This window comes from Pyrus communis, chromosome 15 (assembly GCF_041283825.1).
Source record: "Pyrus communis isolate YQ-2024b chromosome 15, ASM4128382v1, whole genome shotgun sequence".
NCBI classification, from domain to species: domain Eukaryota; kingdom Viridiplantae; phylum Streptophyta; class Magnoliopsida; order Rosales; family Rosaceae; genus Pyrus; species Pyrus communis.
Window position 1 is genome coordinate 17,304,124 of NC_142579.1, and position 23,677 is coordinate 17,327,800.

Genomic DNA, 23,677 nt, shown 5'->3' on the forward strand with positions numbered 1-23,677 from the left:
AGACTTTCCACACTTCGATCGGTATATCATCTGGGCCCCCTGGTTTTCTATGCTTCATCTTTTTCAAAGCTGCAAGCACTTCTTCCTTCCTAATTCGGCGGTAAAAGGAGTAGCTTCTACACTCTTCTGAGTTACTCAATTCACCCAAAGAAGTACTCATTTCATGTCCTTCATTCAAAAGATTATAAAAATAACCTCTCCATCTGTCTTTGATCGCGTTCTCTATAGCAAGAACCTTTCCATTCTCATCCTTGATGCACCTCACTTGGTTTAGGTCCCTTGTCTTTTTTTTCCTTGCTCTAGCTAGTTTATAGATATCCAACTCTCCTTCTTTGGTATATAGTCGCTTATACATATCGTCAAAAGCCGCTAGCTTAGCTTCTCTCACAGTTTTCTTCGCTTCCTGCTTCGCTATTCTATACCTTTCACCGTTTTCATCGATCCCATCCTTGTATAAGGCTTTACAACATTCCTTATTAGCCTTAACCTTTGTACCTCCTCATTCCACCACCAAGATTCCTTTTGGTGTAGAGCAAAGCCCTTGGACTCTCCTAATACCCCTTTTGCTACTTTTCGGATACAACTAGCCATGGAATCCCACATTTGGCTAGCTTCCCCCTCTCTATCCCACACACATTGGGTGATTACTTTCTCTTTGAAAATGACTTGTTTTTCTCCTTTTAGATTCCACCATCTAGTCCTTGGGCACTTCAAGGACTAGATTATGGAACCAAAAAAAACTTTTTTTGGTTTAGGAGAATTAAAGAAGATCAAGCAAACCTAGTTAAAAATGGTGCTACATTTCAAATTGAAATAAGGCATGTGGTGTTGTGATCCAAGAATTATTCTTCAACTCAATCTAAATTTGCAGGTAAAGGATCCCAAGTTTGAGTGAATATTGATAAGGTCACGTTTGGTTGGCAAGATAAGATTTGCATTTTTAATAGGCTAGGCTAGTGGGGGTATTATCTAGTGTTTAACAAATATTGAATTTTCAGGATTCAAAAAGTTTATAGAAAACTTCATTTTAATCCTTAAAAAATGAGTTTTAGACTATAACCTTGTGTAAGATTATTTAATTTTAGTCCCTGATACATTTAATCATCTCATTTACTAATAATTTTTTATGTTTTATTTCTTCCCTTTTTCCTATTTTTGACGTATCTGGTTTCGTTCATATCAAGTTCTTTGTTTATGTTTTCATAGTGCACATCATATGTTTGTGTTATGTTCTAGTTGAAGAATGTTTGTTATTTTTCTGTGAGATTGAAGGCCGATAGCCATTGTTAGGAGATTGAAAGATCGATAGCCATTATTTGAGCACATAAGAGGCCAATAGCCATTGTTGGTTCAAGATTTGTTGATATTCATTAAGCTGTTTCATTGAAAAATGCTAATAGTCATAAGGGTAGTATCTGTGATAGTGTGTTGGGGTTTAAGAACAAGTCTTCTTTGTCTACGATATAAATTTTTGGGTTAAAATTCTCTATAATCTGGATCAAATGGCATAATCAACTGTTAAAATTGAAGGGTTACTTGGTATGCTTACAGTGAAGCTTCAAGATGATAATTTTGTAAAATGAAGTTTTCAGTTTCAATATGTTCTTATAAGGTATGATCTTTTCAATTATTTCACAGGCAAAGATCCATGTCCACCAATATTTGTTATTAATACAGAGACAGAAGTCACAAAAGAAGTTACTGTGGCCTACAAAGATTGGGTGAAGAAAGATCTAGCATAGCTTAGTCTTCTCATTGCTACTTTGTCTGATGATGTTATAGATCATATTCTTGGTTGCAGGACTTCATGTAAGGCCTGGACATGTTTGCAAGAAAGATTTGAATCTGTCTCTATGGTCCGAATCGATCAACTGAAGAGTGAATTTCATACTATTCAAAAAGGTGGTGAATCAGTAGATCAAATTCTTTTATGAATTAAGGCTATTAAGGATCAACTTGTGTCTGCTGGAGAAAGGATCACAGATAATGCCTTTCTTATAGCTGTGTTGCCTGGATTACCATTAGAATTTGAAATGATAAAGACCGTGATATTGGCTCAGGACTTTCCTATATCGTATAAAGATATGAAGGCTCAACTACTTGGTGCAGAAGCAAGTATTAAGTCAAGAGTGAAATCATTGACTACATCCATCGCAACAATGTATGTTCAAGGACAAAGAGATGGTTCTAATGGGTTCTCTGGTGTATATACTGGTTTTAAGGTTGGTGAAAGTTCAAGCTCTCAAAGGTATCAAGAAAGATATGAAGGAGAACAGTCTACTAATGCTCAATTTGGTTTTCATGGAGGATCTGATCTCGATTTATAGGGAATGGTAGCAAATCTGTTTACAAGAGCAATTTCTCTGGGGGCAATAAAAAATATAATGGCAGTTCAAGAAATTATTCTGGTAATGGAAATCAGTTTGGTAACAAGAGTGGTAATGGGAGTTCTAATGGTAGTTTTTCTGGGAATGGTAAAAGCTTTCAGTCACAGAATGGAAATAGTTTCTCTGGAAGTGGTGGTCATAAGAATAATACCTGGAATGGCAACACAAATTACAAATCTGGTATCTCACCTGGGTACCAAATATGTTCTAGGAGGGGACACATTGCAGCTAATTGTTATCATAGGCTGACACTGGTAATCTAGGTTTCATAATCTGCCAGATTTGTGGAAAAAAGAGGACACGTGGCACTGGAGTGTTATCATCGAAATAATTTTGCTTATCAAGGTAATCCACCACCATCTTCTTTAACTGTAATGACTGCACAAACAAACATTGAACAGAATGCATGACAGAACAATGGCCATGGGTTTTCAAATAGAGAGACGTGGATTGTAGACATTGGTGCTACACATCATATGACAGCCAATGTCAATACTCTATATCAAGTCAATCCATACACTGGAGATGAGAAAATTACAATTGGCATTGGTGAAGGTTTGGCAATCAAGAATATTGGTTCTTCAACAATTATTACTACTGATAATGCTTTAATTTTGCATAATGTTCTGCATGTGCCTCAAATACCTGCCAATCTTCTTTTTGTCAATAAATTATGTAAAGATAATGGATGTTGGTTTATTTGTGATGATGTGGATTTCTTTATACAGGACAAGGCCATAAGGGTGATTTTGTACCAAGGGATGAGTGATTATGGGGAACTATTCAAGATTCCAGTTACTGTGTTTGATAATTCCTTTGCTGCAAAATTGAGTAGATGTGTTGTATTCTTGGATGAGCAGCTTGTGGTTGAAGTTTTCACACATTCTTTCATGTCATTAACTTCCACCTTTCATTATCGTCAGTATATGAGTTGTGGTGGCATACTCTCTTCGGGGTGTTTGCTTCTCTTGCACGAATCATTTCACAACACACCTTAGATGAAGTGGCGGAGGCTTGATAGGTGATGCATAGAAGGGTACGGGATTAAAGGACCCAAACACAATGATTATTGTGTTCATTGTTGTCGTTTCCTCCAAGTCTAGCTCAATTTTTCCTTCCTGGGCGAGCTTCATGATTAACTCTTTGAGGAAAAAGCACATGCCCACTGGATGACTAACGATGTAATGATACTTGCAGTACTTCAGATTGTTCACTCGATTCATTTCTTCTAGTCGTTTACACTTAGGTAACTTGATTACTTTCTTGTTGAGTAGGTCTTCTAACATGGCATCCATATCACCCTAAACTGAAGTCCTGTTTTATGCGAAAATTCTTAGGCGTTTTGAAATTTGAGGCCAAGGAACGGGTAAGTCTTCTCTTCTAGCTTTTTTAAGTTGTGCTTATACCTCTCCTGGCGACAAAAAAGCTCGCTCCACTTGACCTCTTTCTTCTTGTCTTTCGAGGAAATTTTAACAGAAGCGGCGTCTCATGCAGAGATTTTGGCGGGAGTAATGTTGAATTTCATTGCCTCTTTGGTAGGCTTATTCACAGTCTTCTCAACCTTTAGCCCGAAGACTTTGTCCCTCTTGTAGTCAGCGATTGGCTCTTTTTTCCCATTGATTGGCAATGCTTAACTCCATGCCATAACGCGGGTAGCAAACTCTTCAAGGTCCGTGGCTTAATGCTTTGGAGGATGTAGTGTAGTCTCTAGTGCATGCCTTGTACGCACATTTCTATTGCAAAGGTTTCTAAAAGCTTGTCTTTGCAGTCAAGACTCAGTGAGCACCATCGATTGATGTACTCGATAACCAGCTCGTCATTTCACTGCTTCGAACTTATGAGCTCCATCATGTTGACGGTGCAACGAGTAATGTTGAAATGGTTTAAGAATTCCCGTTCCATCTGATCCTAGTTGTTGATGGACTCGGGCTCTAGGTTCGTGTACCAGTCAAATGCTTCCCTTTCAAGGATAGACGAATTGCTTCACGAGGTGGTCTCCCTCCATTCTGGCATTGTTGCAAGTTTCAACAAAATGGGCGATGTGTTGCTTTGGGTTTCCATTTCTATCAAACTGCATGAACTTAGGTGGCTGGTACCCTGTCTGCATCTGCAAGCCATTAATCATCCTGGTGTATAGCTTTGAATACAGCATAGTGTCCTGTGAAGTACCTCCGTACTATGCCCTGATAGTATTAGCAATCATGTCCTGGAGCTGATAGATGGAAAGAGAGCCCATCGAAGTAACTTCAGACTCTGGCTTCTAGTTTTCTCTTACTTTCTTTACCTGATGCTTATCTCTCTCGCCAGACTCCTCATCCTGCTGATTCTTCTTTGGGTAGGGGTCAACTTCTGCTTTAGGTTGCATCTCCAACCTATTCATGAGAGTGGCGATCTATATATCTTTTTCTTCAACAGTCTTTGTCAGCTTTACAATCGCCTCATTTATTTGAGCTAGTTGCTCCTTAATGGACGTGGCGCCAGTAGTCATCACTTGCATGATCATAGGATAAGAGTCCGCTGCAGACATCAAAGGTGTCACCGAAGTTCCCTTGTGGAGATTGTCGGTTGGAGATCTATGGTAGGAACCAGTGCTTGAGTCTGCATTTGGGGCTAGCAACAATAAGCGCTCCTTTGAACTCTTTGATGCAAGAACCATGTTCGTCACTCCGGGTTGTCTTCTCTCGTGCAACGACTTGCTTTGATGCCCTAGTAAGGCTAAGCTAATGACAAGCTCACGCTTCTGACGCTCCCCTTGTTCCTTTAGTGGCACCAACTTTGAGGTGGCATGTTGAAAGGTGACCGTCCTCACCTTGCTTTAGGTCATGACTCCAATAGACTCTCCATTTGCGGCCGAGATGTTCACGCTCTTCGCCTTAATTGTAGGAACAACTTGACCCTTCTTTGATGCCATTGATTTTGTGGGTGTTTGTTCGTCGAACAAAGAAAGAGATGAGAGGTAGAGATGGTCCTACTGGGCGTGCCAAATTTGTAAACATGAATTTTATGTGACAAATTACAAGAGAACATGTGTACAAAGTAAATTTGTATTGTATTAATGAATTTGTAGGGTTACAATCTCTATTTACAAGTTTCCTCTGATTCGATTGGCAAAAGATCTATAGATATGTAGGTTGTTAATCCAAGGGTCACGGTGACTTGATCTCGGATGAACGGTTGCTGCGAGGTTTTTGGCTCTTGGCGATTTGAAGGATTGGCATGGGTAGTAGTGGTTGATGATTCTTCGAAGGTTTGGTGAAGAAAGCAGAGAACTTTTTAAATTCTTCTGAGTATTTTAGGGCTTTGGGTGCTTGAACTTTGGTAAGATCTGGGTGCTTGAATTATTTCTCGATTTTCCTTTGCCTTGGGGCCTTGTATTTATAGACTTTCCAAGCCTTGCCTATGGATGAATTTGGACTTGATTTTTGACTTGGTTCGTGATTTATTTCCATCAATCAATCAATAAATCAATTATTTAAAATAACATAAATCTTTCCCAATTAGGCATTTCTATTTGCTTTAATTTAAATTAATTAATCTATATTAAAATCAAATATTAATTTCTGGTCTTGATGACTCATATACTACGTAAGCCCCTTACATGCCATGTAAGCTCTCGCATGCCAAAATTTAATGTGTTTGATGATCATTTATTTTCACCAAAATTTGCATGTCTACACTTACAACCGGCCACCCTTCAACCACAACTCAAACTTAAATGACCCTGTAAACACGAAAATTTTGCAACGAATGAAACAAGAACACGTGTACAAAGTAGATTTGTATTAATGAATTTGCAGGGTTACAATCTCTATTTACAATTTTCCTCTGATTGAGTCTTCATATTCATGTAGATGCGTAGGTCGTTGATCCAAAGGTCACAATGACTTGATCTCGGACGAACGATTGAACAATTGCTTTAAGTTTTGAGCTTGAAACAATGCGTGGATGGTCTTCACCTCAGGTTTAGGGTTGCGGCAAAGGGAGTGTTGATGTAGAATTTCGTTGATTCAAGGGTCTTAGCGACTTGATCTTGAAACAAACGTCGTTACAAGTTTTCAACTTGCAACAAAGTCTTGAAGGAATCGGCACAAGTGCTTGTTGATTTTTAAAGGGAATGCTTCGGCTTAAGCTTTGGCTTTGGTTGTGCATTCTTCGAAGAGAGCTTTGGCAGTGTATTAGTCTTCAAAGGTTTGGCAGAGGTTCTTTTGAATGCCAAAATTTTCGACCCTATGCTTATGGGAGGAACTTGTATTTATAGGCTTCTCAAGGCTTGCCCTTGGGTGGATTTGGCTTTGATTTGTGTCTTGATTCGTCCATGGGAGAATTTAGGGATGTTTTGTGTCTTAATTTCAGCCATCTTTACTCCCTTGGCATAATTATAGGGTCTTTGTTGCCTATTTTGTGAACAATCTTCAATTCTTGCTTGTTTTATGAAGATGCCTTAACTTTCTTTCCAGTTTGGAGAACACTTTGAACCCTTGCCCTTTTTTTAAGAGAGGTTTTCTCTCTTTGGCCGAATTCTAGGAAGTTTTAAGCTTCCTTTGCTTAATTTGTGACACATTTCATTGATGACTTGTTTATTTGTGATGAGTCATATGCCATGTGGAGTTTTGCTATGCATCATTTGTATGCAATGAAATTTACATGTCTACAGACCCACCACCCACAACCTCGACCCAATACACCACCCGCCACCCCAACCTAGACCCGATATGCTGCCCGCTAGCCACAATCCTAAACAGCATCGACCAGAGTAATTCAAGGCTCTAAAAAAGTCAGGCACCAGCTCCGTGCTCCTTTCCGATCTCTCCACCGCGCCACACATAACCTGAATGATCCGCTTCATGTCCTCCGAGTTGCCAACAAAGTCTCTTTATAAAAATTGCCTTAAAAAGCAAGCAAGACGAACTGCAGTAAGAACTTTTTTGCAGAGAATGATTGTGATCGACCAAGAAACTTGGATCACGTTAACCTTCAAAAGACCTTGGAAAGTACGTTGGAGAAGTCACTTGTACGGGTTAGTAAGCAGTTAGTGATAAAGCCCTTGGATCAGGAATTGGGTATTGGACATACTGTACATTGACAGACGAAGCTTATTTACACGCCTTTAGCAAAAAAAATCATTTCGCCCTTTGGCATGCCTGGTTTTTATTTATGACCCAAACCATTTTTCCAAGGTTTCATAAGAATTTACCAAAGTTAATTTGTTCATATTTAAGAGTAATTTTGTGCGCAATAAAATTTTCTCCAGATGATTTGGAGCTGGCTGTCAAATCTTTGAGATGATGTAGGACGTTTATTTTTCAAGTCACTTGTTTAGGATTCAGCTGCCATTTGAATCAAAACAGAAAATGAAATGGCGTGCAGTGTGCTCGCGGCCTCTTTGCATCCGAGTCCGGAACCCTTTAGATTATGTTTGTGTTTGTGTGTCTTGTCCCAAAAAAATTTTACTACACAGTCCTCTAATTGTGGTTATTTTATTTTACACATGTAGTTGTCTTTCAGTTATAGAGAGATGCGTTACTAGACTTGCTTACATCTCTATATTTTATGGGAGCCCCATGCATACATGTTTAGAAGCTCTCAACCAACTGGTCTGGCTGAGATAACATATCCTTGATCCTCAACCATTTCGACTGGCTGAGACAAACAAGTGCTTATTCTTCATTTTGTTGATGGCATCAGCTGGATTAAGGCTTTTCGGGCAAGTAGCTGTGCAATTCTTTATTACCCTGCATCTATTGTTAGAATCCGAGCTATAGAACTACACAACCAAGTCTAACAAGATTTGAGACAAATATTCTGAAAAGGTTTGAAGATGAAATCAGAGAGAGAAGAAACACACAGAGCACAACTCTTGAACAGCTATCATTGTATTTCTTACAGAACAAAATAGCTCGAAGAGTCACTTAACTGATAGGAGAGAGAGAGAGAGACATATCCTCAATTCAATCTCAACCAACCATTACAACCTATCTTAAGATCAAGACACTTGTCAAATGATAAGCCCTATGAGACTTAATCAACACATCACAGATTTACACAATAGCTCAGCCTATGAGCTGAGACATAACACACATAACAATCTTATAACATTTTCTAATCAACTCAACAACTTACATACTAACACTCCCCTGTAAGTTGTGAACTGATTTCACCCCAAGAAGATTTCTCAAGTAAGTGAACTGCTCCTTTGCCAATGCTTTTGTAAAGATATCTGTTATTTGCTCCTTAGTTGGACAATGAATCAAATCAATTACTCCTTGCTGCAATGCTTCCTTTATAAAATGATATCTTCTGTTTATATGTTTGGTATTCTGATGAAAGATGGGATTCTTGGTGATGGCTATAGCTGATGTATTGTCACAATTCATTGGTGTTGCAACTGTTTGCATTTCACCAAAATCCTCTAGAACAAATCTCAACCAAGTAGCCTGTGCTGTTGCTTCAGAAGCACTGATATACTCTGCTTCGGCTGTGGATAATGCAACACATTGTTGCTTGATTGAAGACCAAGAGAAAATCCCATTTCCAAAAGTAAAAGCATACCCGGATGTGCTTTTCATATCATCCTCTTAGCCACTCCAGTCACTGTCACAGTATCCCATTAAGAGTGTTCCTTCACCTTTCTTGTATTCCAAACCGAAGTCAAGAGTTCCTTGAACATATCTCAATATTCTCTTTGCTGTTCCATAATGCTTGTTAGTTACACAATGCATAAACCGAGCTAAGAGACAAGCAGCATACATTATATCAGGTCTAGTTGCTGTGAGATACAGCAGACTACCTACAATCTGTCTATACTGAGCTTCATCTGCATTTCCACTTCCATCTTCTTTTCTTAGTTTGTCACTTGGAACCAAAGGAGTACTCACTGGTTTATAATTCTATAATAAGAATTTCTTCAAAAGAGACAGGGCATAATTCCTCTGATGAATGAAGATACACTCCTCAGTTTGGATCACTCCCATTCTAAGAAAATGGTGTAAAAGACCAAGATCTGTCATCTCATACTTATGCATCATCTCAGCTTTGAAAACATCCATTAATTCTTGACAATTTCCAGTATATATAATATCATCAACATAGATGGATACTATGATCAAATCTATGTCTCCCTTGTACTTGGTGTACAGAGTTGCTTCACTGATGTTTTTGTTAAATCCACAAAGCATAAGATATGAATCTATTTCACCATACCAAGCCCTAGGTGCCTGTTTTAGGCCATACAAGGCTTTATGTAATCTGTAAACCTTTTCTTCCTCTCCTTGCACCACAAACCCATCTGGTTGTTCAACATATACTTCCTCTTCTAATACTTCATTCAGAAAAGCAGACTTTACATCTAGTTGAAATAACTTCTATTTATTCTTTGCTGCCAGTGCAATCAGAGTTCTAACAGTGTCTAACCTTGCAACAGGTGCAAAAGTCTCATTAAAATCAATTCCAGGCTTTTGTGCATAGCCTTTAGCAACAAGTCTAGCCTTGTTCTTTTGCACTGTTCCATCCAAATTCAGCTTTGTTTTATACACCCATTTTACCCCAATCACAGGCTTATCTGAGGGTCTTCTCACCAACTCCCATGTCTGATTTTTCTCAATCATATTCATTTCATCCCTCATTGCCTTTTTCCAAGCTTCATCTTGTGCAGCTTCATCAAAGGATTCAGGTTCAACAATACATAAGTGACAGCTCTCATAGATCTCACTCAGGTTTCTATATCTCAGTGGAGTATTGTCATACTGAGATGAGACCAGTGAGTTACTTGATTCACCAATAGCAGCAACTGGAGAACTTCCAGCTTGAACTTGAGATCCATCACATCCTTCTTGTTCATGAAATTCAGACAACTCATCAATTCTGTCTAACTCTGAAGATTCAACTGCAGATAAAGGAATACAAACCTCCTTGACTTTGTGTTTCTCCCAATCCCATTTACCATTCTCATCAAAAATTACATCCCTAGATAACAAAACCTTTTGAGTTAGAGGATTCAGTACCCTATACCCCTTTTCACAGGTACCATATCCAATGAACACACCCATAACACTTGTTTCTTCTAATTTGTGTCTTAGATTCCCTGGAATAAGAGAATAAAAAACTGAACCAAACACTTTCAAGTGTTTAACCCCAGGTTTTCTACCACTAAATTTCTCAAAGGGTGTAGTATGCTTCACTGGTTTTGTAGGACTCCTGTTTAGCAGATAAACAGATGTGTTTACTACTTCACACCAGAGATTGTATGGGAGTTCTTTCTCAAAGATCATGCACTTTGCCATCTCCACAATTGTTCTGTTTTTCCTTTCTGCTACTCCGTTTTGCTGTGAAGAGTATGCAATTGTGAGCTGTTTTTCTATTCCCAAGTCTTCACAGAATTTTCCAAACTCGTGTGAATTGAACTCTCCTCCTCTATCTGTTCTTAGCTTCTTGACATGATATCCACTTTGAAGCTCAACCATGGCTTTAAATTTCTTAAACACATAGAAAGCCTCATATTTGTTTCTCAAGAAATATACCCAGCACATTCTTGAATAATCATCTATGAAGGTAATGAAGTATCGATTGCCACTCAAACTGGATGTTTGCATGGGACCACACAAATCTGAGTGTATTAGCTCAAGTGGTTCTTTTGCTCTCCACATTGATTCTCTGGGAAATGGTTCCCTGTGATTTTTCCCTAGTGCACAACTTTGACACACAGTTTCACTGTCTTGGATTTCAGGCAGCCCCAAAACCATCTCTTGACTCTGTAACAGTTTGAGACTTCTGAAATTTAGATGCCCAAATCTCTTGTGCCAAATTCTAACACACTCCTGCACATTTGTCCTCAATGCAATCTCCTTGTTTGTGTTGAGAATCAAAGGAAAACATCTATTTCCTTTCTGCTTCACACTGACTACCAGGTTCTGTAAGGATCTATCATCAAACACATCCACCTTATAATCTCCAAATAACAGAAAATAACCGTGCTCAGTCTTTTGTCCCACACTTAACAAATTTTCTGCAAGGCCAGGTACAAGCATAACTTCTTTTATATATCTTCGACCCTTTATTGTTTCAATGATCAGTGTCCCTTTCCCTTCAACTTCAACCAAAACTCCAATGCCAACTTGGACTTTGGCTTTCACTTTCCTGTCTATATCAACAAGTAGATCTTCTCTGGATGTCATATGGTTACTACATCCACTATCTATATACCATTCATCACTTATCTTCCTCACTTCTCCAGAATGATTTGCATAAAACAAATTTCCAGTTTCTTCAACCTGATTAGCAAAGTTCACATGCTGCACAGCCTTGTTCATATTACAATATCTTGCAATATGCCCAATTTTGTTGCACTTGTGACACTTGACTTTGTTTTTAAGCCAACACTCTCCATAATGAAGTTTATCACAGAATTTACACTTATCCCCAGTGTTGTTTGCCTCATTCTTCACAGTGAATCCACCCTTATTACTCCAATCACACTTGTTACTCCATTGTTTCTCTTTTGGCTTAAAATTCTTGTGATATTTGTTACTGTTTGGCTGACCACTGAACCTATTAGACTTCGGGACAAATTTCAAACTGGCAAATGCTTTCTCCATACTACTCTCTCCATGTCTATCCAACCTTTGTTCATACCTCTTCAAGATAGCTACAACATCATGTGCATCTATGGTGTCTAAATCTTTAGTATTCTCTATTACAGCTGCAATACTATCATAGGACTTAGGTAAACTGATTAATAATTTTTGAACAACTATTTGATTACTAAGATCCTCACCATAGCTCTTCATTTGATTAATCAGATCAAACAATTTAGCAATATACACAGAAAGAGATTCACTATCATTCATGCGAGTATATTCAAAATCTCGCCTAAGACCTTGAAGTTTCACAGATCTTACTTGTTTATCACCAACAAACTCTTGTTTCAGAATGTCCCACGCAGCCTTCGCACTCTCCTGAGTTGCAATCCTCGGGAAAATTTGATCTGAAACCGCACCTTGAATAATACCGAGTGCTCTAGCATCCTTAACGACATTATCACGCAGCAGCTTCCTCTCCGCCTCTGTGAGTTCCTCCTCCTTTGTCGGAGCTCTATACCCACTCTCAACCATATTCCACAGTTCATACGATCAAAAGATGGTCTTCATTTTGATTTGCCAGAAATCAAAATTCTCGCCATTAAAAATTGGAGCCCGAAGCTCTCCTCCTCCAGATCCAGCCATACTGGACACTCAAATCACTGCAATAAGCTTTTGCTGTGATTCCGAGCTTACCCACTCGTAGAAACAACGCCCAGAAGTTTTAGATCGAACTCGGCTTTGAGACCATGTTAGAATCCGAGCTATAGAACTACATAACCAAGTCTAACAAGATTTGAGACAAATATTCTGAAAAGGTTTGAAGATGAAATCAGAGAGAGAAGAAACACACAGAGCACAGCTCTTGAACAACTATCATTGTATTTCTTACAGAACAAAATAGCTCGAAGAGTCACTTAACTGATAGGAGAGAGAGAGAGAGACATATCCTCAATTCAATCTCAACCAACCATTACAACGTATCTTAAGATCAAGACACTTGTCAAATGATAAGCCCTATGAGACTTAATCAACACATCACAGATTTACACAATAGCTCAGCCTATGAGCTGAGACATAACACACATAACAATCTTATAACATTTTCTAATCAGCTCAACAACTTACATACTAACATCTATATAGCCTTGTGCGGTCTTCTGTCAATGCCTGCAATCGTGGCTCAGTAAACTCGTCTCGACTGCCAAACAAACACGAATCCATCACACATATATATAAACTAACATGGTCATACTACTCAAATCGCCAAAACTGTTTCCATGGTACTTGTACGAAAAAATCAGAATCATCGCAAGCTTAAAAATGTACAAATGAAATACTGCCAGCTAATTTACGGTGACTCAAAATTACAAATTTTTAGTACTACTTAAACTTATGGCAGCTAGATTTGGTCATCACTAACTATTTGGTTAAAATACTACCTATCAACGATCCATCGATAGGCATGGAGCAATGCAGCTGGTCCAAGAAACTCCTTTGGTTTCCACCAGTAAGATGGGCGTGAGGTAGTACAACAAGCACAAAGTATGCACTCGTAAAGCCCGTCGAGCTTTTTTCTGTCAGCAGGAGATTGTCTGTACTCTCGACCATCCATCCTTTGGCGGCTTTGTTTCTTCAGCCACGGCTCAATCAACCTAGCAATGATAATATACATATGAAGCCTAATTAACAAACTTCTAAATGTTAAACCTACGCCCGTCTGGCCTTTCATGCCCAAATTTCTTCCAAAATACACAGTTAAGCACAACTGACCCTAACCTATTTGTTGGCTTCGCTTAGAATGGACTAATTCAATTAAACGAATATGCTAGCCGTTGTTTGGAGAACTCATAAATGTCGAGACTAGACTTATTAAATGGAAAGTAATTTCCACACTCTTCTGACATTCTACAATCTTGTGCTTAATTATTCAATCCAATGGCTATTAAAAAGTTGCAAGAAGTGTAAAGAGTGCATAAAATTATGTTCGATATGTGAGAAAGAAGCCTTGTATATTTCTTTCTTAATGTGTAAGGAATTACAACTTAGTATATATACACTTCATAAATGAGGCTTAGTAACTAGTTGTGCTTAATTAACTCACTAAGACTAAATTTAGTTACAAAATAGCAATATCAAAAAATACAACTGTACAAGCTAAGTAATAAGCCTAAGTATGAGTTGTCCCTTTACACCCCTTCAAGCTGAACGGAGGGGAACCTGAAGATAGCTTGGATTGAAGAAACTTGAACTGTGCCTTTGATAATGACTTCGTATGAATGTCTATAAGTTGAAACTGAGTATTCACATACATGACTTTAACCAAATTTGCAAGAACAAGCTCCTTATATAGTGATAGTCGATTTCAACATACCTAGTACGAGCATAGAAAACAGGATTAGATGCCAATGATATCACAAAAATATTATCACACCAAATCTTTGGAACCAGAGAAAGAGGAAATGAAATGTCCCTGAAATTTTTGCAAATCCAATCTAATTCAGCAGCAATGTGGGCAATAGACCTATACTCAGCCTCTGTGGAAGATCTAGCAACATTGTGTTGCTTTTTGGCAATCCAATTGATAAGGTTGCTGCCTAAATATACATTGTCACCACTAGTAGATCGTCAACCAACCTAATTTGCATCAGAGAAGGCTGTGCGAAGAAGTGCACCCCTTGTAAACCATAACCCTTGATCAACAGAACCTTTGAGAAATCTTAATATATGTTTGACTGCTTGGAAATGTGTATCTCTTGGACAATTAAGGGATTGACAAACTTGATTTACTAAAAATGAGAGGTCTGGTCTTGTCCAGGTAAAATATTGTAAGCCTCCTATTATGGATCTATATTTCTTGGGATCAAATAACAATTCACCAATATGATCCAATTTTGCAGTGCCAAGAGGAGTTGCACAAGGTTTACTTCCTTCGATATGAGTTTTGACAAGAAGAATACCTTTCTTGGATCTCTGAACTTCTAAGCCAAGAAAATAGTGGAGGGAACCTAAGTCCTTTACAGGAAACAGAGAGCTTGATAATGAACAGCATTAGGTCCAATGACTAGTATATCATCCACATACACCAATACAATCACAACAGAAGGTTAAGTTTGCACAAATAGAGAACAATCAGACTGAGAGTTTTTAAAACCAAGAGAGAGCAAGGTATTGAAGAGTTTGCAAACAAATGATGGATTGGATGAATCAATGAATCTAGGAGGTTATTGCATAAACACCTCTTTTTTCAAATTGCCATGAAGAAATGCATTTCTAATATCCAACTGATTAAGGAATCAATCATATTGAACAACAAGAGTTAATAGGATTCTGATAGTAACTGGCTTTGCAACTAGACTAAAAGTCCCTTGAAAATCAATTCCTTCCTGCTGATGAAACCTTTTGGCCACAAGACGAGCCTTATATCAGTCAATTGTACCATCGGGCTTCCTTTTTTATTCGAAATACCCATTTACATCCTACTAAATTTTGACTTGGAGATGAAGGTACTGGAGGCTTGTAGATAAGTAGTAGGCACAAAATTGACAAGATCAAGATGATGTTTTGTAGCAAAAAAAAGGCTTGAAAATGTCAGCCTTGGACCTTGTTACCACAAGATGAGAGTTGATAAGATTAAGTCTCTAAACATATGATTGCTAAGATGATGGCAAACTGGATTGTTGAGATAGTTAAGCATTTGTAGGCTAAGAAGTATCTTGAGACTAAGAGACATTAAGTGATGGAGAAACACTTAATTGCTGAGAGGCATGATAATTCTGAGATGCACTTGATTGTTGAGAAGCACTTGATTGTGGAGATGCACTTGATAGCTGAGAGACACTTATTAAGTTCGGATATGCACCAGAAGTTTGAGAAGTAGGGAACTGTATAGGAAATGGAAGAGTGAATAATGAAGACATGTCTGAAGTACTTGATTGCTGAGAGGCATGCAATCTAGTAAGCAACTAAGCTTCATGGAAAATGACATGTCTTAAAATGTATAGACTTTTAGATTGAAGGTCTAAGCATCTATAGCCTTTGTGTTGAAGGTTGTAGCCAAGAAACACACAATGTGTACTCTTCCCTTCCAACTTTAAAGAAAGATATGGCTTCAGCTAGGGATAGCAACTGCAGCCAAACACTTTCAACTTGTAGTAATCTGGAGGTGTTTTGAATAGAAGTTCCCATGGAGACTTGTCTAACTGAGAGAATGCAATCAATTTATAAGATACAGTGCTGTGGAAAATGCTTCAACCAGAGTTTGTGAGAAACCAAAGATGACACCAACATAGTTCTTACTATTTCTATAAGATGCCTATGTTTCCTCTCAACACAACCATTTTGCTCTAGTGTGTGAAGGCAACTATATTGATGAGATATTCCTTGACTTAGAAGAAATGAATGAAAAGGAAAAACTGGTGAATTAACCCCCTAAATCAAATCGCAAGATTTTGATTTTATTACCAATCATATTTTCAACATAAGATTTGAAGTTTACAAAGATAGGAAAAACTTCAGACTTCACTTTTAGAGGAAACAACCAAGAGTGACTGGAGCTGGCCCCTAAACTCATCAACAAACAACACATAATATTTGTATCCACTAATAGAAGTGATTGGAGCTGGCCCCCAAACAACACAATGGATCAAATCTAGACTAGCAGAAACATGACTAGTACTAGAAGAAAAAGACTACTTGTGATTTTTAATATAGCACAATCTTTACATGGGAAATTAACAATCTGGTCACCACTGTGAGTAAATTTAGTCCTATGTAAAATCTTTCGAAATATAGTAGTAGAAGGGTGGCCAAGCCTCTTGTGCCAAAGCTGCAACGAAGCTTTAGTACTTAGAAGAGTAGAATGTGAGAAAGATGCTGAAGGATCTGTAAATAGGATAGAAACCATCTTTAACTGGCCCTCGAGAAAGCTTCCTCCCCAAAATACAATCTTTGATAGATGAACCATCAAAATCAAGGGTCAAAGCACAAATTGGTAGGCAGAATCGTAGAGATATGATTTGTAATATGAGAGGTAGCTCTAAAATCTATCAATCAAGTGGAAGTAGAAGGCTTGGAAGTATTGTGAGCACACATAGCAGCCAATTTTACAAGAGGGATTTCACCGTCAAAAGCATAATTCATGCATTCATAAAAATCAGTTCTTTATGCTCAAAAGAATTGCAAATTCTTCCACCAAAATTATTACAATTAAAGCCACTAGAGTTATGAAATGAGTTACCAAAACCATGGCCAGAATTATTTCTAAAGTTACCACCATTTCCACCAGAATTATGAAAATTTCCTCGAGAATTATTGAAATTCTTATGAAAGTTACTACAATTATTTCTCTGAAATGAGCCTTTGCCACAATTTTGGTTGTTGTAGTAGTACTTTGGAGGAGCATTGGAATTGAATTGCTAAGCAATATAGGCCTGTGGAAAAGGATAGAACGGTGGCGTAGGAAGTAGAGGAGCCTGAGTTTGAGCAACATAAGCTTGAAATGGTTCTGAAGCAGAAGAGGCCAACCTTTTTTTCTTGTGATTCATAAAGACTTCTTTGTTCAGTAGGAGACCATGAAGTTCATCTAGCATGGTAGAAGAAATGTGAAGCATAATAGGTCAATAAAAGACTCGCATTGACCAGGAAGTCCATTTAGTGTGACAACAATAAGATCATGATCGGAGACAGGAGTTCGGGCAACCATAAAAGTGTCAGAAATGCCTTTGATTCTTTGTAAATACTCAGAAATAGCCAGATCGCATTTGCTAACAGAATGAAGGCGACATCGAAGTTGAAAAATGTGTGCTGCAAAGACACTGCCAAAACGTTGCTCGAGATTCATCCAGAGGTCACGGGAAAATGTGACGTCGACAGTGATCATTCGAAGAGTGTAGAATTTAGCCAAAGTAGGATATTTTGATCCTTTTCATATCACATTTCAAAATCTGGATTAGGAATTCCAGTACAGTGACCAAATTGATTAAGAACATAAAACGGTGAATAGACCTCAGATCCATCAATGATACAGTTAGTTTGTATCGCTGGAAAATTAGAGCAAACTGAGCTTTCCAAGTGAGATAATTGTCATGCTTTAGCTTTGTCGGTGCCAAACAATTGATATTCTGAATAGTTATGGAATGGGGGTTCTTTGCTGTGAAATTGGGAATTTCAAGCGTTGAATTATATGAGCAACAACTTCAGGATATAAAAGAGAAAAGCTTGTCGACACCATGAATTGAAGAAAATAATCGAAGAAAAAGATCAAAAATGACGATCACCGATCAAATTGGACATAAAAAGGGGGATCAGAGAGGCAGTTGATACCAGGTGAGAAAGAAGCCTTGTATATTTATTTCTTAATGTGTAAGGAATTACAACTCAATATATATACACTTCACAAATGAGGCTTAGAAACTAATTGTGCTTAATTAACTCACGAAGACTAAGATTAGTTACACAACATCTATAACCAAAAATACAGTTGTATAAGCTAAGTAATAAGCCTAAGTGTGAGTTGTCCATTTAGGACAAATCCAATATATTGTGAGAAATTATGTCTTACACGACCCCTCTGAAGGGATGAAAATCTATCAGACCAGATCAGGGACTGTTTCAATCATGCAAACACAAAATCTAAGCTATGTAATTCCAGCACGCCGTATTAAGACCAGATACTGTTTTATAGCGTAAATTACACAAAACTACCTTAACTATGGGTCTTATAACAAACTCATACCTCATCTTTTAAACATTGCAATGTCATATATTAACTTCAAATTTCATTGCAATGTCTAGCCTCCGTCAACTTTTCTGTCAATTTTTTTTGTTCAATGATGACATGGCAATTGTAGGCCCATATTTTTGCTGATGTGGATATCAAGTTAGTGCCAAGTAGACAAGAAACTAATAAAAAATTGTTCTTATTTAATAATATTTGAAAACTAATAAAAAAATTATAAAATAAAAAAAATAAAAAAATCAATTCAGGCCTTACATTCCCTAGCTTCATCTCCACTTCCACCTCCCGCATGCCTTCTTCTTTCTCTCCAAGTCCTCTTTCATTGAAAAACCCACACGCCATCACCTCAGCTCTATAATGGCCACTAGAAATGGCATCTTCTCCTCCTTCAGATAGTGTTTCGGAAAGTCGGAGTTCTAGTGATGGAAGGAATAGGTGAAGGAAATGGGGAATGTGGGATGTGAGCTGATTTTATTTTTTATTTTTTTTTTGGAATTATTTGGTTTGAACTTCGAAATAGATTTAGGGTTTGGAAATACATTTTCTGGATTTGGCTTAGGATAGCATGACTTTCTAGGTTTGAGAGTAATTGAAAAGGAGGCCTAAGATTTGAGAATAATTGAAAAGGAATTGAAAAAATCAACGTATTTGAGGTTAGGGAGGGCATCAGGCAGGGGGTGTGGAGGTTCTCGGCAAGGAGAAGGAAGATGAGGTTAGGGAGGGTATTTGAAAACTATTAAATTAAAAATTAAAAATTAAGTAATTTTATTCAATTTAATTTTAATTATTAAATAAAAATTAATAACATATCATTAATTAACTAATTTTTTATTTCAGTTGGCAAAAGAGTGGGCCCTGCTCTTGCCACGTAATTATTTAACAATCAAATTGACAGAAAATTTAACAGAGGTATGGCATTGCAACGAATTCATAAGTTGAGGTATGACAGTGCAATGTTTAAAACATAAGGTATGAAATGGTGGTTCGACCCATACTTGAGGTTATTTTGTATAATTTACCCTATTTTATACGATCCCAAAAAAAAAAACATATGTCAAACAAAAAATGTTGTTAGACAAGTAGAAACTTACTTGAAGTCTACATATGTTTGTAATCTTAGTTGTAATTGTATTCCTAACTTGTAGGGATAATTCCTTGCTGACCAGGTTATGTAATTGTATATATTCGTGTTTCATGTATCAATGAAATATACTTCAAGCCCATATATCTTTTTCTACATGGTATACAACGCAGGTGTCAAAACCTTAGCTTTTCTTTTAAAAAAAAATTTCAGCAGCTTTCTTCTGCCATTCCTGTTCTTCCATCATGGGAGACCATGATCACAGTAACCTTTTTTTACTTCACCATTATTATCAGCCTAACCTTATTCTTGTCTCCAAAAAATTAAATGGAGATAATTATACCACCTGGGTGGAATGCACATTTCTTTAAGCACCAAGAACAAACTTGGCTTTATTAATGGCGACATTAAGGAGCTATCTTCCTCTGAGGATCCTGATACACACGCGGCTTGGCGCCACTACAACGATATGATTCTTTCTTGGCTTCTTCACTCTTTAGAGCCTGAGCTTGCCAAGTCCGTTCTCTTCTCCACCACTGCCAAAGCCATCTGGGATAGCCTTCGCGAACGGTTCTTTCAAAGCAATGTCCCCCCACATATTCCAACTCAACTGTGAACTCGTCACTATCTCCCAAGGTACTTCATCTGTCTTCGTTTATTTCACTCGTCTCAAAGGTGTTTGGGACAAACTTGCCTCATACAACAAACATTGCACCTGTTCTTGTGGCACCAAGAAAGATCGGCAGCAGCTTATGCAATTCTTCATGAGGCTCGATGAGTCATTGTTTGTTATTCGGGATCAAATCCTTTTGATGAACCCTCTGCGCACTGTTCGCCTAGCTTGTTCCTTGATCTCTCAGGCAGAAAAGCAACGCTCGTTGGGCTCTATCCGCTCTGCAGACCAACCTGTAGCCATGGTGGTCCGTGGCTCTTCCTCCCATGCATCCTCCGACCATCCTCCTCTCCACTGCACATATTGCAACTTTGCAACTATGACTTTCACACCCGAGAAATTTGTCACAAACTCCATGGCTACCCTGTTGGTCATCCCCTTCATGGGCAACTGTGGAGGCCACCCCGTCGCTCTTTCACATCCACTGCAACAACTGGTTCTTCACACAGCAATGATGATATCCCTCATACACGCAACACCAACAATAATAGCACTCAGCCCACCAACAGCCTCCAGGCCCATAATGCCACAATACCTCCCTCACCTCATAAAGTGCATGGATCACCTACTTTGAAGGATGTCCAAGTTGCAATGTCGCACCTCTCTAGGGAACAACACTCTCGTATCCTTGTTGCTCACACTGATGTTGTAGACCCTTATTCATCTCCTCAGGCACATGCCATTTTTAGTGATGATTTTTCCAAAGGTTTGTTACCCGTAGCTTCTCGTCATGGTTAATAGATCCTTGAAAGTGGAACTACTAATCATATTACTTCTTTCGCTTCATGTTTGGTTAATACTTCCGCTTTGCATTTGCCACTTGTTTTTTTTACCTAGTGGTCCTTGCCTCCTATATCCCCACAGGTCACCCTCTCTGCAACACCATCAATATCTCATCCTCCCTATGGCATAGGCGCCTTAGTCACCCTTTATCTACTCATTTGCAAGTTTTAGTTTCTAGTTTTCTTAATTGTTCTTTTGATTCTAGTCATGTTTGTGATGTTTGTCCTTCGGTGAAACAAACTCGTCAACCTTTTGGTTTAAGTTCAATTTCAATGACTTTTCCTTTTGCTTAATTCATTGTGATATTTGGAGCCCGAATCGTGAATCTTCCCTTTCTGGAGCTCATTATGTTTTAACCATTGTGGATGATTTTTCTCGCTTTATGTAGGTCTTTCTCATGAAACATAAATCTGATACTCAACAACTCATCAAGGATTTTTGGGGTGAATGTGTTCTTACCACTGCTTATCTAATCAATCGTACCCCTACCCGTCTTCTCCATAATAAATCTCCCTTTAAGGTTCTTCATAACAAACCCTCCACCTATGACCACTTTCGCGTCTTTGGTTGTCTCACCTATGCCACCTCTATCATTTCCCTAACTAAATTTTCCCCTCGAGCCCATCATTGCATTTTCCTTGGTTACCCTCTTGGACAAAAAGCCTACAAACTATATGACCACGACACTCACCACACTTTGACCAGTAGGGATGTAATCTTTCATGTAGATTGCTTCCCTTATGTTGTTAACCACACTCTTCCCTATCCCCCACGCTTACATTGCCCCTCCCTTTTCCTCTAAACCTTTCCTATCCATCACTTCCTGACACCATCCCACCTTTACATACTGCCACCTCATATGTTCACCATCGCACCCCTACCCTCTTGGCCCTACCTGCTCCCTCACCCACCTCCACTTCCACACCTTCTTCTTATGTTGTTACCTTACATATCCACCATCCCACTACTACCATCTCGACCCTACTTGCTCCCTTCACCAACACCACCCCAGATTCCCACCCACTACTCATGGACCCCCCCATTTCCCAGCCCACATACCCTTCTAACATTCCCCAAACCCAATGCATTTCTTCCCGTACCCATAAACTCTCATCCTATTTAAAAGAATATGTTTGCTCGCAGGTGATTCTGCCACCACACCAATCCTCAACTTTCTGCAAAAGGTACGCGATATCCACTTTGTAATTTTCTTTCTTACCACCATTACTCTCCCAAACATATTTCATATATTAACCCTATCAGTCGGAATATGTAGCCATCATCCTACGTCGAGCCTGCCAATGACCCCAATTGGCGTCGTGCCATGACTAAGGAGTTTCAAGCTTTACATGACAATGGTACTTGGACTTTGACTACCTTACCCCCTGGCAAAATTCCCATTCATTGTAAATGGGTGTACAAGCTAAAGTACAATTATGATGGTTCCATTGAGCGTTATAAAGCTCGCTTGGTTGTTAAAGATTACACATAAGGCGAAGGTATTGATTATCATGACATTTTTTCTCCTACTCCTAAGATGATTACAGTGCATTGTTTTCTCGTTCTTGCTACTAGTCAGTCTTGGTCACTTCACCAGCTCGATGTTAATAATGTTTTTCTGTATGGTGACTTGCATAAGGAAATTTATATGTTTATTCCTCCTAACCTTCAGTGACTGGGGGAGAATCTTGTGTGTCGCCTTCACAAGTCTCTTTATGGCCTCAAGTAGGCTTCTTGCCAATGGTTTGCCAAATTCACTACTGCCATTCTTTCTGCTAGCTTTCAACAATCCAAAGCTGACTATTCATTGTTCACCAGAAAGTCTGGCACTTCTTTCACGGCCTTTCTCATTTATATGGATGATATTGTTATTACATGCAATGATGTCAGTGCCATTGATTCTCTGAAGCCTTTTCTCCGTGACCATTTTCAGATAAAAGACCTTGGTGATTTAAAATATTTTTTGGTATTGAGGTTTCTCGATCTCGATGTGGGATTTATATTTCACAGCGTAAGTATGCATTAAAGATTCTCAAGGATTATGGTTTTCTGGGAGCAGGGCCCGTTGCTTTTCCAATGGATGATACAAAATTATCTTATAAAGGAAAACTTCTCAAAGATCCTAAAAAGTATCGGCAGTTAATAGGACGATTAATTTACCTCACCATAACTCGGCCTGATATCACCTATTTTGTGCATGTTTTGAGTTGGTTTATGCACGAGCCACGTGTACCTCATATGGATGATGCGCTTCATGTTGTTAGTTATTTGAAGTCTACTCTAAGTCATGGCTTATTATTCCGTTATGACAATCAGACTAAGTTAGCTGCATTTTGTGACTCTGATTGGGCTGGTTATCCTATCACTCGCCGTTCGACTACTAGATATTATGTATTGTTAGGAAATTCTTTAATTTCATGGTGGACGAAGCGACAGAAAACT

The 23,677-nt window shown here is 38.4% G+C and overlaps 1 pseudogene; it reads right to left on the reverse strand.

The window, feature by feature from the left end:
- Positions 1 to 8,010: 8,010 nt before the first annotated feature.
- On the reverse strand, positions 8,011 to 20,809 carry LOC148690601 (succinate dehydrogenase [ubiquinone] iron-sulfur subunit 3, mitochondrial-like; annotated as a pseudogene).
- Between the last annotated feature and the right edge of the window lie 2,868 nt (positions 20,810 to 23,677).